The sequence below is a fragment of the Drosophila elegans genome, unplaced genomic scaffold, assembly GCF_018152505.1.
Source record: "Drosophila elegans isolate 14027-0461.03 unplaced genomic scaffold, ASM1815250v1 contig_814, whole genome shotgun sequence".
Lineage (NCBI taxonomy): Eukaryota > Metazoa > Arthropoda > Insecta > Diptera > Drosophilidae > Drosophila > Drosophila elegans.
The window spans coordinates 18,290,315-18,303,936 of NW_024546167.1; the positions used below are offsets into that span (position 1 = coordinate 18,290,315).

General features: G+C 34.4%; 1 protein-coding gene and 1 long non-coding RNA gene across 4 annotated transcripts in view; one reads left to right on the forward strand and one right to left on the reverse strand.

The window, feature by feature from the left end:
• LOC108147921 (mitogen-activated protein kinase-binding protein 1) overlaps positions 1-13,622 on the reverse strand; it is a 68,840-nt gene that overhangs the window by 47,816 nt on the left and 7,402 nt on the right. The gene's annotated exons all lie outside the window — the stretch shown is intronic.
• LOC108147923 lies at positions 536-4,102 on the forward strand. Its single transcript, XR_001774535.2, has 3 exons — positions 536-1,778; positions 1,836-2,007; positions 2,092-4,102. It is a non-coding gene; the product is annotated as an uncharacterized LOC108147923 (long non-coding RNA).

Consider the following 13,622-nt stretch of genomic DNA (forward strand, 5'->3'; position numbering starts at 1 on the left):
AGTTTGCTAGTAGTAAGCAACTACAAAATGCTCATAAATATAAGATAAGAACATAAAGGCTATATATGGTTAATTAAAAGCAACAATTGCTGATAACATATCTAAAACCAATTTAAGCGAAAGTGTTAAGCTCTTGGTTGGGTATATCTAAACAATTGTGAATAATTATATTCTACTTGAAAGCTTTCAACCATCAGATGTCTTATCTAACACATGACAACATTAAATGGGGAAATGGAAAATCAACAGAGCTCATCAGCATGCTGCTGCAGCTTTCATTCAAAGCAATCTTAGAAATCAAATAAGCAAAGTGTAATTAATATGCCCAGGAAAGAGCAGACTTCTGGTTTTGTTAATTTGTTTTTTTTTTTTTGCTGTCAGGTTGCACACGTCAATGGCAGGCCCAGAATCTCCTCCCGGCTGAGAATCAGATTCGGAACCGAGCTGACAGCCTCATATGATATCAAATAACCTTCGTGTGGAAACAAACAGAAACCGGTTGCCTGTACTCTGCTTGCTTATATAAAATTATTTCCACTTTAGTATAAGGGAGAGGGTTCGCTGATGTGGTCGCGTAATAAAATTAGAAAATGCCGGGGGGGTTTCTGGGTGCCGGGCAGGAGGAAGTACCACCCATCAACCCAGCAACCCACCAACGGAGCTGCAACAGAGCGGAAACTATTCGCTGTTGGCCATGTTCGCCGCTTGGCTCTCAGCTGTTCGTTGTTAGTTGTTAGCTGTCGCCGGTGGCAAATCTCAGATGGCTGGCCATTTCTTGACACTTGACAAACTTGGTTAGAGGGTATTTGCGGGGCAGATTGGGCAGCCAGATATTTAACTAGCGTCCAGCGAGAGTAAATCGCATTAAAGCCAACTCATTTAACTTTGAATGCAAAGATTTCCCAGCCATATAAAGAAAAGACTAGAGTTGGCAAAGTACTTAAATATATCAGTTAAATTAAGTATGCACTTTAACTGTGTGGTTGGCTTCTTTTATATCTTTGCAGCCTTGAAAGTATTTTTAAAATTAAATCGGCATGCATAAAAAAAACTAAAAGTATTTTAAAATAAAATTGGAACTTTTAACAACATGCCTATCTAAAAAGCTTTGTCAATTTAAAAGATTTAAAATCATTTACAGATGCCCTAGGGTATTTTCACAGTATAAATCTATTTTCGCGCCTAACCTAATTATGCAAATCCATCAGTAACTGGCCAACAATTACGAATATCAAACACCCACTGACGGCGAACTCTTATCGATATAAAACAAGGCTGCCGGTTCGCGCCAACAGGGGGCGTGTTTGTAGACGCCTATCAGCTCATTAAGTCGTCTATGTCAAGAAAAATAGAAAAGTAATTTCCAGGCGTAACAATTGTTAATGCACCAAAACGCCGAATGGGCCACTTCATTAGCATTGTCAAGCCAACCGCAAAATGACTCAACTTAACTTAAATTTTCAGCTCGGAGAACCGAAATGGGAAATAAGTCAAGATCAAGATTCTTCAGGCCTTGTCGCGTAATCTCCTCAACTTGATGGATGTGTCTTGCTGTGTGGGCCTCGTGAAACCGACAAAAAAATAAATAAAAAAAAGCAACAAATCCACTTAAAAGCATACATAAATATCAATTAAACGTTTGGCCACTGAACTTTTGTTTGACTTACAAAACCGTTCAAGTTGAAGTGATTTCTGAACCATGAAAGGCCATTCAACACACTGAAGGTCATTGTCTTTGGGGGATATTCATGGGTTTTCATTTTCGGGTCAACAATTGGGTAAGCTTTCCCCAACACTAATTAAATGTCACAGAGCAAGTTAAACATCAATTTTAGCCCAGCAATTGTGCAATTGTCGCTGGAAAGTTATGCCGAAGTTAACCCAGTTTTTCGGCCCTGTTTGACTTTAATTTGCAAGCGACACCAAAAAAAAAAAAAACAAAAAAAATGGCGGAAACGGGTTACGTAGAACACAAGTTTTGACTTCATGACATTCCAATTTGCATAGGTGAGTGAAAACCACAGCGAAAAAAAAACTTAGACAATTTGCTCACAGAATTATTGTATTATTTTTTGACAATTCGATGAACAGAACGGTAAAGAAAGCAAACCTCGCGCTTCCAGGAAACGAAGTAATGACACTACAAAAAGTCGCTCAAGTGAGTCATTAAGTTGGCTGAGAGGTCTCTTTTCGCCATCTCTTTCTACTGACCTATCCCCGTCTCTGTCTCTTTGTGGAAGCATAAAGGAAGCAATCCACACACACCTCAATGAAACTCAAGGGGCAAGGGCAAACACCTTGAAGAGCTCAAGAGAATCAGAAGAAAGGTGCACACAACTGCATTTCCTTGGCTCTTTGTGTGTGGCATAAAAAAAAGCTCTTGGCCAAAATGAATTTTGTCGAGCCATAAAGGACTTCCTTTGTTTTGCCACGCAATGATGTGAAACGGGTCAACAAAAGAGTGAGTTATCATTAAAATGCAATGGGGTTTGTCCCAAGAAAATATAAATTATTTTGTTATATTAAAAATGTAGTCTGTTTAAATTTATAAGCGCCCATAAAAAAGACATGATATTATTAGAAGAATTTGTATTGTTACTATCATCAAATGCTTAAGTTCTAAGTTTTTTTTTTTTGAAAAATTTAAAAGTTAGCAAAAGTCTGGTTTATAATTAAACATTTCAAAAGCGTTCAAATAAAATGTATACAAATAAATAGTTCTCAAATTGTTATGCCAGTTTTATGGGTGTGTAACAATGTCTACAAGCAATCCCGAATAAATTAAGACCACAGAAAGGAACCACAACAACTGCCACGCACAAAAAGTAAACAATTTTAGAGGTATTCCTTCACATTCCCTACCAATCCCACTTTCTCACATCCCTATAACTTTTCCACCATCGCTTCTTACATTGTTTACCTTGGCAAGTTTGGCAGGAAGCAGCCACGCTGATGATTTTGGCCAACCGAAAATATGCAGACAACAAAGACAGAAGGTTACCCAAGGGTGCACAGAGAAAAAAAAAATGCGATAGATATTTTTTTAAGAAACTAAATAAACATATTAGAGATCCAAATTTTAATCATTATTTTAAGCAATTAGGTATTATTTGAATACTTCATTTCATACTTAATACATAATACTTAACAAGTAATGTTATTTAAATAAAATATTTATTTTGAAAATTATCTAAATGTTAATCCGAGTGTGGAAGACCCTCTCTTTCGCCTTTCTGGAAAACTTTGGGAGGGCAAGAAAGGAAAGCGAGGGAAACCAACTTGCGGGGACGTTGTCAACATTAGCAGGCTGTTTCCAACCGCAGCGGGAAAAGCAGGGAAAATTGAGGAGAAAAGCGACAACTAACTACAGCTGACAGTGGCTTGGGCTAAATTGAGTTGGCATTAGTCAAACCAAACAGAACTCACTGAGAAATGGAGATTGTCTGGAACAAAGAAGCACCTCAAGAGCGAAATCATACGTAAGAAAAGTTTGTGCTACCCCCTCTTTTTTCTTTTTGTTTTCCTTTTTTTTTTTTGCTTTTTCCGAGCTTTGCTAAGTATATCAAATTTTTTCCAGCTACGTGTGCCGCTTCTCACGCTCCAGCTTTAGTTCATCGGAACAGATGTTGGCAAAAATATTTCTTGTATAGTATTTCTTTTTCAACTTTTTGACTGTTTTTTTTTTTTTTGTTCAACTGCAACATTTGTTCAGCAGACAGCGTCGACATTATATTCGGCAAATTCTCATATCAAAAAAACTATAGGAATGAGAGTTCAAAGTTTAAATATAAACCAAAATGTTGCTTTCTTGTTTCTTGAAAATACAGAGAAGAGAAGGTATTTTGGTTTGAAAATGATGTGCAAATTCCCTCAAGGAATTGTCTGGACAGTTTGGAAAGTCACAGAAATGAATTGTCAAAGCAATTTACAAAGTGTGGCGTTGAATATATAAAAAAGAATGAACAAACTTTATCAAAGTGACGTTAGTATTTTGCCACAGTTTTGAGTTTAAATAAAGTAAAAAATATAAATATACAATTGAAAGTTTATCTTACGTTAATACTATATTTATACCCTTGCAGAGGGTATTATAATTTCAGTCAGAAGTTTGCAACGCAGTGAAGGAGACGTTTCCGACCCTATAAAGTATATATATTCTTGATCAGCATCACTAGTAGAGTCGATCTAGCCATGTCCGTCTGTCCGTCCGTCTGTCCGTCTGTCCGTCCGTCTGTCCGTCTGTCCGTCCGTTTATATGCAAACTAGTCTCTCAGTTTTAAAGCTATCTGCATGAAACTTTTCCAAAAGTTGTCTTTCTATTGCAGGTAGTATATAAGTCGGAACGAGCCGGATCGGACGACTATAGCATATAGCTCCCATAGGAACAATCGGAAAAATAAATGAAAAAAAATTATAACTTTGCTGTTTTTATACCCTTGCAGAGGGTATTATAATTTCAGTCAGAAGTTTGCAACGCAGTGAAGGAGACATCTCCAACCCTATAAAGTATATATATTCTTGATCAGCATCACTAGGCGAGTCGATCTAGCCATGTCCGTCTGTCCGTCTGTCCGTCCGTCTGTCCGTCCGTCTGTCCGTCTGTCCGTCTGTCCGTCTGTCCGTCCGTTTATATGCAAACTAGTCTCTCAGTTTTAAAGCTATCTGCATGAAACTTTCCCAAAAGTTGTCTTTCTATTGCAGGTAGTATATAAGTCGGAACGAGCCGGATCGGACGACTATAGCATATAGCTCCCATAGGAACAATCGGAAAAATAAATGAAAAAAATTATAACTTTGCTGTTTTTTAATTTTTTGTTTAGTTCTTCGATATTTAGTAATGGTTAAATATTTCCGATTTACGGTTTAAATTTCATCAAAATCGGACGACTATAGCATATAGCTCCCATAGGAACAATCGGAAAAATAAATGAAAAAAATTATAACTTTGCTGTTTTTCAATTTTTTGTTTAGTTCTTCGACATTTAGTAATGGTTACATATTTCCGATTTACGGTTTAAATTTCATCAAAGTCGGACGACTATATCATATAGCTCCCATAGGAACAATCGGAAAAATAAATGAAAAAAAATTATAACTTTTCTGTGTTTTATTTTTTTGTTTAGTTCTTCGACATTTAGTAATGGTTAAATATTTCCGATTTACGGTTTAAATTTCATCAAAGTCGGACGACTATATCATATAGCTCTCATAGGAACAATCGGAAAAATAAATGAAAAAAATTATAACTTTTCTGTTTTTTAATTTTTTGTTTAGTTTTTCGACATATAGCAATGGTTAAATATTTCAGAATTATGGTTTAAATTTTATCAAAATCGGACGTCTATATCATATAGCTCCCTTAGAAATAATAAAAATATATAAAATAACTATCAAATAATTGAGCTGCAAATCATCATAGCTTCAATGTTTTTAAACATATACGAAAGTAAATCATAATTTTAATGTTTTCAAAAATGTTTAATTCTTGCAATAGCTGCAAGGGTATATGAACTTCGGCTTGCCGAAGTTTGCTTTCTTTCTTGTTTAATTTTTTGTTTAGTTCTTCGACATATAATAATGGTTAAATATTTCCGATTTACGGTTTAAATTTCATTAAAATCGGTCGACTATAGCATATAGCTCCCATAGGAACAATCGGAAAAATAATTGAAAAAAAATTATAACTTTGCTGTTTTTTAATTTTTTGTTTTGTTCTTCGACATAAAGCAATGGTTAAATATTTCAGAGTTATGGTTAAAATTTCATCAAAATCGGACGACTATAGCATATAGCTCCCATAGGAACAATCGGAAAAATAATTGAAAAAAAATTATAACTTTGCTGCTTTTTAATTTTTTGTTTAGTTCTTCGACATATAGCAATGGTTAAATATTTCAGAATTATGATTAAAATTTCATCAAAATCGGACGACTATAGCATATAGCTCCCATAGGAACAATCGGAAAAATAATTGAAAAAAATTATAACTTTGGTGTTTTTTAATTTGTTTTTTAGTTCTTCGACATATAGCAATGGTTAAATATTTCAGAATTATGGTTTAAATTTCATCAAAATCGGACGACTATATCATATAGCTCCTATACAAATAATGAAAATATATAAAAGAACAATCAAATAATTAAGCTGCAAATCTTCATAGCTTCAATGTTTTTAAACATATACGCAAGTAAATCATAATTTTAATGTTTTCAAAAATATTTAATTCTTGCGATAGCTGCAAGGGTATATGAACTTCGGCTTGCCGAAGTTTGCTTTCTTTCTTGTTTAATATTTATTTATTTTTTTAATTCAATCAAAACGTCAGTTGATTTTAAGGGGGGACAAAAAGTTGTAATTCTTAAAGAACTGGAAACCATTAATGAGCGTAACAATAAAAAACAAATAAAGCCGGTAAACATCGCAATCGGAAAAAAATATAGACAAGCTTTTGCAATTAGAGCGATTCAGTCAAGAAATTCCTAAGCAAATTGTTCGCATTGTTGCCCCCAAAAATCATAGTAAATAAATCAAGCAAGAACCTGAGTCAATTTAAGGAACAAACAAAAAACCTAGCAGAAATTACCAAGCTGTCTGGGGCCAGGTAATAAACAATCGATGCCGGCAAAATTGAAATTCAAGAGAAAACAAGTTTTTCCCTTTACTTTGGGGGATCGTTCAATCGACGAAGTAAATAAACAAAAAAACCACGTACCAAAATGCAATGTAACAAAGCAACAAAAGTAACAGCCATCGAATGTGGAATAATTTAAGTCGCACCGAGAGCATAAAACGCAGTCAAACAGTCAAATGCCATTTCCGACTGCAGTCAGACATGAATAAAAACAACAGAAAACAACTACCGCAGCAATAGTAACAGCAGCAATAACAATACCTACAGCTACAGCAGCTATAAAAGCAAACGATTACAGTACAACTTCGAGTACTGAAATTTTATTGAGGTGAGTTTTATCTTATCTATTTTAAAGAAGAATTCTTCACAGCTAGAGAAGAGCTTGAGTCTTAAAGTATTTTAAGTCCTTTGTTTTAAATTTTGGGGTTATTAATATATATATTTAATTGGAAATTCGTTATTTTTATTAGAATAAAATCATGTGGAAGATCTATAGCTGATACAAATAAAAGTGTTTTGGGAAAAATTTGTAAAAAAAAAAAATATATATCTGGAAAATTTTATAAGGAAATATTATTCTATTATTTTTTTTAGGGTATATAGCTATCAATGCTGGACTGTAGATATACCATACAGTCAAGTCAGCCTCAAGCTCGGGCTATTTTAGAGCACGTGGCTCCCCAGACGGAACCCAGTGACCAACAACAACGACAACAACGTATGGGTGTGTCAAAGGGGGTGGAGTTTTTTTTTGAGGGGGGGAGAGTCTTTGGGGGGGTTCAGGGCAGCCTATGTCTGGCCAACACAGTCTGGTCTAAATACCCAGCGAAACGAACTAAGCGACGTGTTTTATGTGCGTTCTTTGGTATTTATGGAGTTGCATGTTCAACCGAAGACAGTTGGGCTTATGTTCAATTTTTTTATTTTTGCTTTTTTTTCGGTGGTTAGTGCTGCTCCTTGTTGTGGGAGTTCTTGGGGAGACACCTGGGGGAGCCTCAGACCACTGTGTAATTTTTCTAAGTGCAACGCTTACATTCTTCCCCCATCGAAGGTGCGCCCACATGAAAACGAAAGAAAAAAACTCCTCCACACACCTAAAAACCAGCGCATATCATGGCTAATTTCGATGGTTGTGGCGCTGGTGTATAGCCACCTGGAACAAGAACTCGTCGCCCAAAGTGGAGCACTCAACTCTGCGGGGGTTGTCCAGAGAATCGTAAAAATATACCAAATAACTCTATTTGAGGCAACGAGTTTGGTAGGTAGAGTTTATGGATACCCTTAAAACATAGAAATGTTCAGGTCATCATAAAAAAAATAAATTGAAAATGTTATATTATATTATTAATTACAATCGTTTCTATTAACTGTTTTTGTACAATTAATTTATCATTATTTTCTATTCAGATTACTAAAAATATTATATATAAAATAGCTCTAATTGCTGTTCATTCCTAGATACTCCCCATTTTTTTGTTTTTTGTAGTTAAACGCCCCAAAAATAATAAAATGCACTGCAGTAATTTTTTTTCGGCTTCTTTGACTATAATTAAACAAGCAGCTAAACGATGGGCGTTGCCTGATATGAGATTCGTTTTGGTGTCAGTCCTTTTGTGGGCCATTAACTTGCCATGACTGTTTGACTTGAAGTTGATAGAAGACTTTGTTTATTACCTGCAAAGATAAGAGAATACAAGTTGAAAATTAATAACAAATACATAAGGACATACAATAGGCATCATTAGAGCGATTAAATATTTGCTCATGGCTATCGTAATAGGAAATATAGAGTACACAAGACATACTCCCCTACAATAAATAATCCTCTGGGGAGCTATTCACATCTGTTCCCATCTCTTTTACCTGCCCATTGGCTATCTCTTTCTGCTCGTGCGAATTAACCCACTTTTGTGTTGGCCCATTCGCAACATCAACAACTGCCAACAAATTTTGGATTATGAAATCGAAAACGGTTTTTATTTAATTTCGTTTCATTGCATTTGTTTACTATTTGCTTTGGGCCACATGAAAAAACGATTTGTGTTAATTGGTTCAAGCGGAAATATCGCACATAGTTTCGCATTGAATTATGTGTTTGCAAACGAAAATTGGAGAAGAGAAAATAAAATACGAGATTTATTTTTTGAAAGAATTGTTTGTTTATTAAATCATAAATTAAATGTTTTTATTTGTCAGGTGCTCTAAATTATTATTCCTTATTTGTAATGGCATTTATAATTTAAATAACATACATTTAATTTATGTTTCTGTTACTAGCTTTATTGTTTCAGAGTTTATTTAAGTGACTTGGTAAATATTTATTACAACTTTTAGAGTAGGCTGCCATAATGAGACTAATAAAATATTTTCTTTAGCAGTAATGAGTTTGTTAATATACGTTAATATTACATCGTTGTCTTTTCACCCCAAAAATTCTTACTTTCAAAATCGTTCTCGCTCTCCGTTAGACTAGAAAACCACCAAACCAACTCGATATGCGATAAACCTAGACTCAAAGTTCCTCCCCTCTTACTTTCTCTGTCTAAACCACCTGTCTTTTCCCCTTGCACCGCACTTTCTCATACTTTCCCATAGATCTAAACAAACTTTGCCAGATTCCCGGGTTTTTAACAAGGAAGCGCCACTCTCAATGACTTTCAAACTTAGACACTGACCTCGGCAATGCCAAAACTCATGAAAAATGCCACTCAGATTCGACTCGTTTCATTGGGTTCCCCCTCTACAAAACCAACGACTATGACTTTCTAAGGCAATTTACGTTTGTTGAAGTTTTATGGCTAGAAAGTCCGCTTCGCTTATAGAGTTGTAGAAAAATTCATAAGCATAAGCAAGCAAAAATCGTTTTGCGGCCATTTAGCAGACCAATAAAAATGTGCAACCTCTATGATTTTGTATTTTTTTTCTGCCTGTGTATTTGTGTGCACATGCATTATTAATGCCTCTGACAATTGCAACTGCATTTGGCCATGTGGCAAGGCATCGTCGCATTGTTTATAACAGTAATTTGCCACAAGCCAACTGAGAAAACTTTTTAGCCGGAATGTGTGAAATTTTCAGACCCGAACTACTGCCAGCACAGTTTAGTTATAGTTACTATTTTGCCACCGTCAAACATCTGGCCGTGTGCAGATAAGACCTTAATTGCATTCCCCAAAGTTCAGAAGAGGGGGCTTAATTTATTAGCTCGGACAGCAGTCGGATTATTTATTACACCTCCTGTCTGCATACATTGCATAATCAAATGCCAATTAACGATTGTGTGCCACTGTGTTGATCACCAATTGAAACTGTTGTCTTACACGTGTGAAAAAGTCAATTAAATAGTTATTAGTTTGAGCAAATTGTATGGAAAGGTTAGAGAAACAAAGAAAGCTGTGAATAATGTTTCGGCCATTTTTTAAGATTTGCTAAAAAATATTTGTTCGCTCTTACTACTTTGCTACATTTATTTTCCATATATTTTGATTAATTTAAAGTTTGATAATTGTAGTAATGCACCCCTGAGCCAACCAAATAAAGGGTATACAAAATTTTTGGTATATATTTTTCCTCAACAGTCACCTTGCCGTTACGGAAATGTTTAGACTGTTGTTACTAACCTCCAATGGCAAAACTAAATTATTAACACATAAATACATCTATAGATGGATAAAAAAGCGAACGAATGTCGAAGTCAAGGAAAAGTTTAGGAAAAACTTATACATTTATACATGTGTCCAACCAAAATATTTGATGCGTATAAATAATGATTTTGTATTCGGCAAATAAATTGTCCGATATGGAATTAATGCCAATTCGACACGCAACACAGACAAAACTTTTAGTCTGATTGAACAATATAATTATATTGAAAGAAATGGCAAAAAAGGAAGAGGGAATGAATGAGATACCGAATGAGTGGTTCCATTTGTTGGCAAATTTTAGAAATGAATAATATATGGTGATATTATTTCTTGAAGATTGCATAAGGGAGAAAATATGCTGGCAATTGTGAAGGAAAGAGATAATTACTTTATATACAAAAGAATATTTTTTGTGCTTATCTTTTCTTCATGGAAGTTATACAACATTGAAATGCGTTTTCAAAAAAAAAAGTACTTATCGTTTAAAATTTTATGAATTAGGAAATTTAGTTTTAAAATGACTACATGAGGGTAACTTTCTATCAATATTTAGTTTGTCACACCCAATTTTTAGAAAACTTTCGCTAGCTTTATGAGAAAGATGGATAGAAAGTGCAATTCAAGAAGATCAAGATATATCCATACGGCCGTGCCAAATCGATTGATCCGAAAGTTCGTCACGTTTGCTCACTTCAAATCGTATCAATGAAAATGAGAAGATCGTAGACATGTGCTTCTTTCATGTTTAAAATGCTTTTGATGGTCGGTTTGTTCACTTTTACCCACAAAAACCCAAACGCATAAATAACCTGCACCGGTCATTGGCGATGATTTTGATGATGACAATGACGAACCGCTAATCATACTTTAAGCATTACTACAATACAGCACCCAACCCAAGTCAAATCGCCGAAACGTGCGCTTCATTAATATGAGAAAATAATAATGCGACTCAAAGGCGACACAAAAAAGCATAAGTTAAATAAAAATTGTCGACAAGTAAAAGTCAAAAGCGTTGAGCGCATTTAACGAGCCGCAACAATTGAAGGGAGAAATTTTAAAGGGGAAGGTGCAGAAGCTCGGGGTCATTGTGAAATTAAATAAAATATTATAAGCAGTTGAATTATACAGTCAAATATTTCAGACTTCTTCTTTATCAATGTTTAAAAATACAAAATTAGCTATATTATCAAAATAGTAAAAAAAAAAATAAAGAATATGTTATAAAAATTCTTTCTTTTTAAGTTATAGTCTAGTCTAAACCAATAAACTTTTTAAATTTTCAACTTGCCCAGATCTAAACGGAACTTTCTTTTTATAAAGAAGAAAATGTAACTCGAATTATAATTGATAAGCGAGCGACTTTCATTGCAATCAGAAAACCGAGAAGCCAGAGGGGAGTAAAAGTTGAGTCGTTTAGGTGAGGAAAAAACTATTTTGTTGAGCGGCAATCGACTCTAATTGCGGTCTGGCTTTCGTGGGTTAAAGGTGTGCTGCCAATTAGCCAAAGCAAAGTGCGATTACTTTCGGGCCAATAAAATACGAAGGCTGGAGAAGCACGCGAGCTGCCATTTCCCATTTTCTTCTGCATTTATCTTTGTATCTATCTATCTTTTAATTAAACGACTGACGTGCAGTGACCCGAATTAATTAAACAAATTTTCCAGGCATCCAGTTCGATTTAAAAAGCAATTCATTTTAAGTGAGGTGTGGAAAAGTGTTTATTTTCTTTAATTTTTCGTGGGAGTTTCAAGTGGCTCGTTGAGTAATCGGATAATCTTTTAGCATTTATATATAGAACAAACTTTCCACACTCCTTGTTATTCTTGTTTTTCGTAGGCTCTTAAGAAAATGAAAGGTAAACAACAAGAGGAAAATATTTTTTTGAAGGGCAAACAATTTAGAAATTTTGTTGGATTTTTGATCTGCTCTGCTTGAGAATAAAAAAAATCCATTTAATCATTTGAACTTAACTATTTTTTTGCAAAAACATTTTTTCTCTAACCTTTCGCACTCTATTAAATACTGCCAGCACAAAGTTCAATAAACTTCCAAAAATGAGCTACTATTTTTGTTTTGTTTTATTTCCGCTTTTCTCATTTTTTATTGAGTAGTTTTTTGTAAGTAAATATTTAAATTGGCGTAACAAGACACACAGAAAAACAACAATCAAATGAAAGCAGATCAACAGCAACAATAGGGAAATATTGTGGCTAGGGGTCAAGTTGAATTACTGGACAATAGCGATTCAGAATGAGACAGAGAAGAAAGAATACACGTATAAAGGGTGGGGTGTTCCGTTTGTTCCAATTCATTTGACAAGAACAAACAGAGAACAAAAATGTTTCAGACAAAGAAGAGGAAGAAATGCCATTCAATAAATTCGACAATTTTTACAGTTGGTAGTTTCATGTTCTGACATCATAACCCCATAAAACCCACACTTCCTCTATCCAATTTAGTTCTGGGAAACAAAAATGAAAAGAAAAGAGTTAGGAGTGTTTAGCCAAATGTTGCTACATTTAATGTGAGTTTTTCGTTTGACAAAATTGAGAAAAATGTTTAGTGAGTTTTTCGGTTGAACTATTTCCCTTTGTTCTTGTAAGTTTTCAAATTTAAAAGAAAAATAAAAAAATAATAAAATATTCATAAACATATTTTAGTATTTAAGTATATTAAGCACATTAACTGAAGTATTTTTAACTGAAATATTGTTACCCAAATTCTTTATAAAAGTAAAAACATTTTTTTTTAGATTTAAGATATATAAATTGTAATATTTCTTTGCTTACTTGTAGACTTGTGTTTGTAAGGGAAGATTTAACATATTACGTGTAATGATGTACTTTCGTTAAGAGTTTCTGATCAAAATATCATCTAAACGATCTCTTGCTTTCCAAAACTAAAATTTCGCTGCCTTTCCCACTCACCATCGTGCCACTTCTACGTATGTATATCTGATAGTTATAGACTCTGTAGTCGTTTTGGCTGTATCTTATCTTTCCACGTCTGACCCAACTGACTTTTTCCGTCTAATGACAAAAAACACGCGCTCATTCACACAGATACTCACATTCTCGTACTCGTGGAGACAATTGTGTTGACCATGGCCAACAGATATTCAACATTCAATCATATTTGCTGACCCTCGCAGATTTTTATTTATTTGCCATTACCTCCTAGCTTTTTTTTTAGCAATTAGACGCAACAACTTCCCTCTTATTTTGCCTCTCTTTTCTGGTTTATTACCGATTTTGCCTTGTGCTGCATTTTCTTTTCTTTTCCTTTCCTATCTCTTTCGATTTTTCCTAGAGCTTTTCGCTTAATTAGTTTGTTTTTTTCTATTG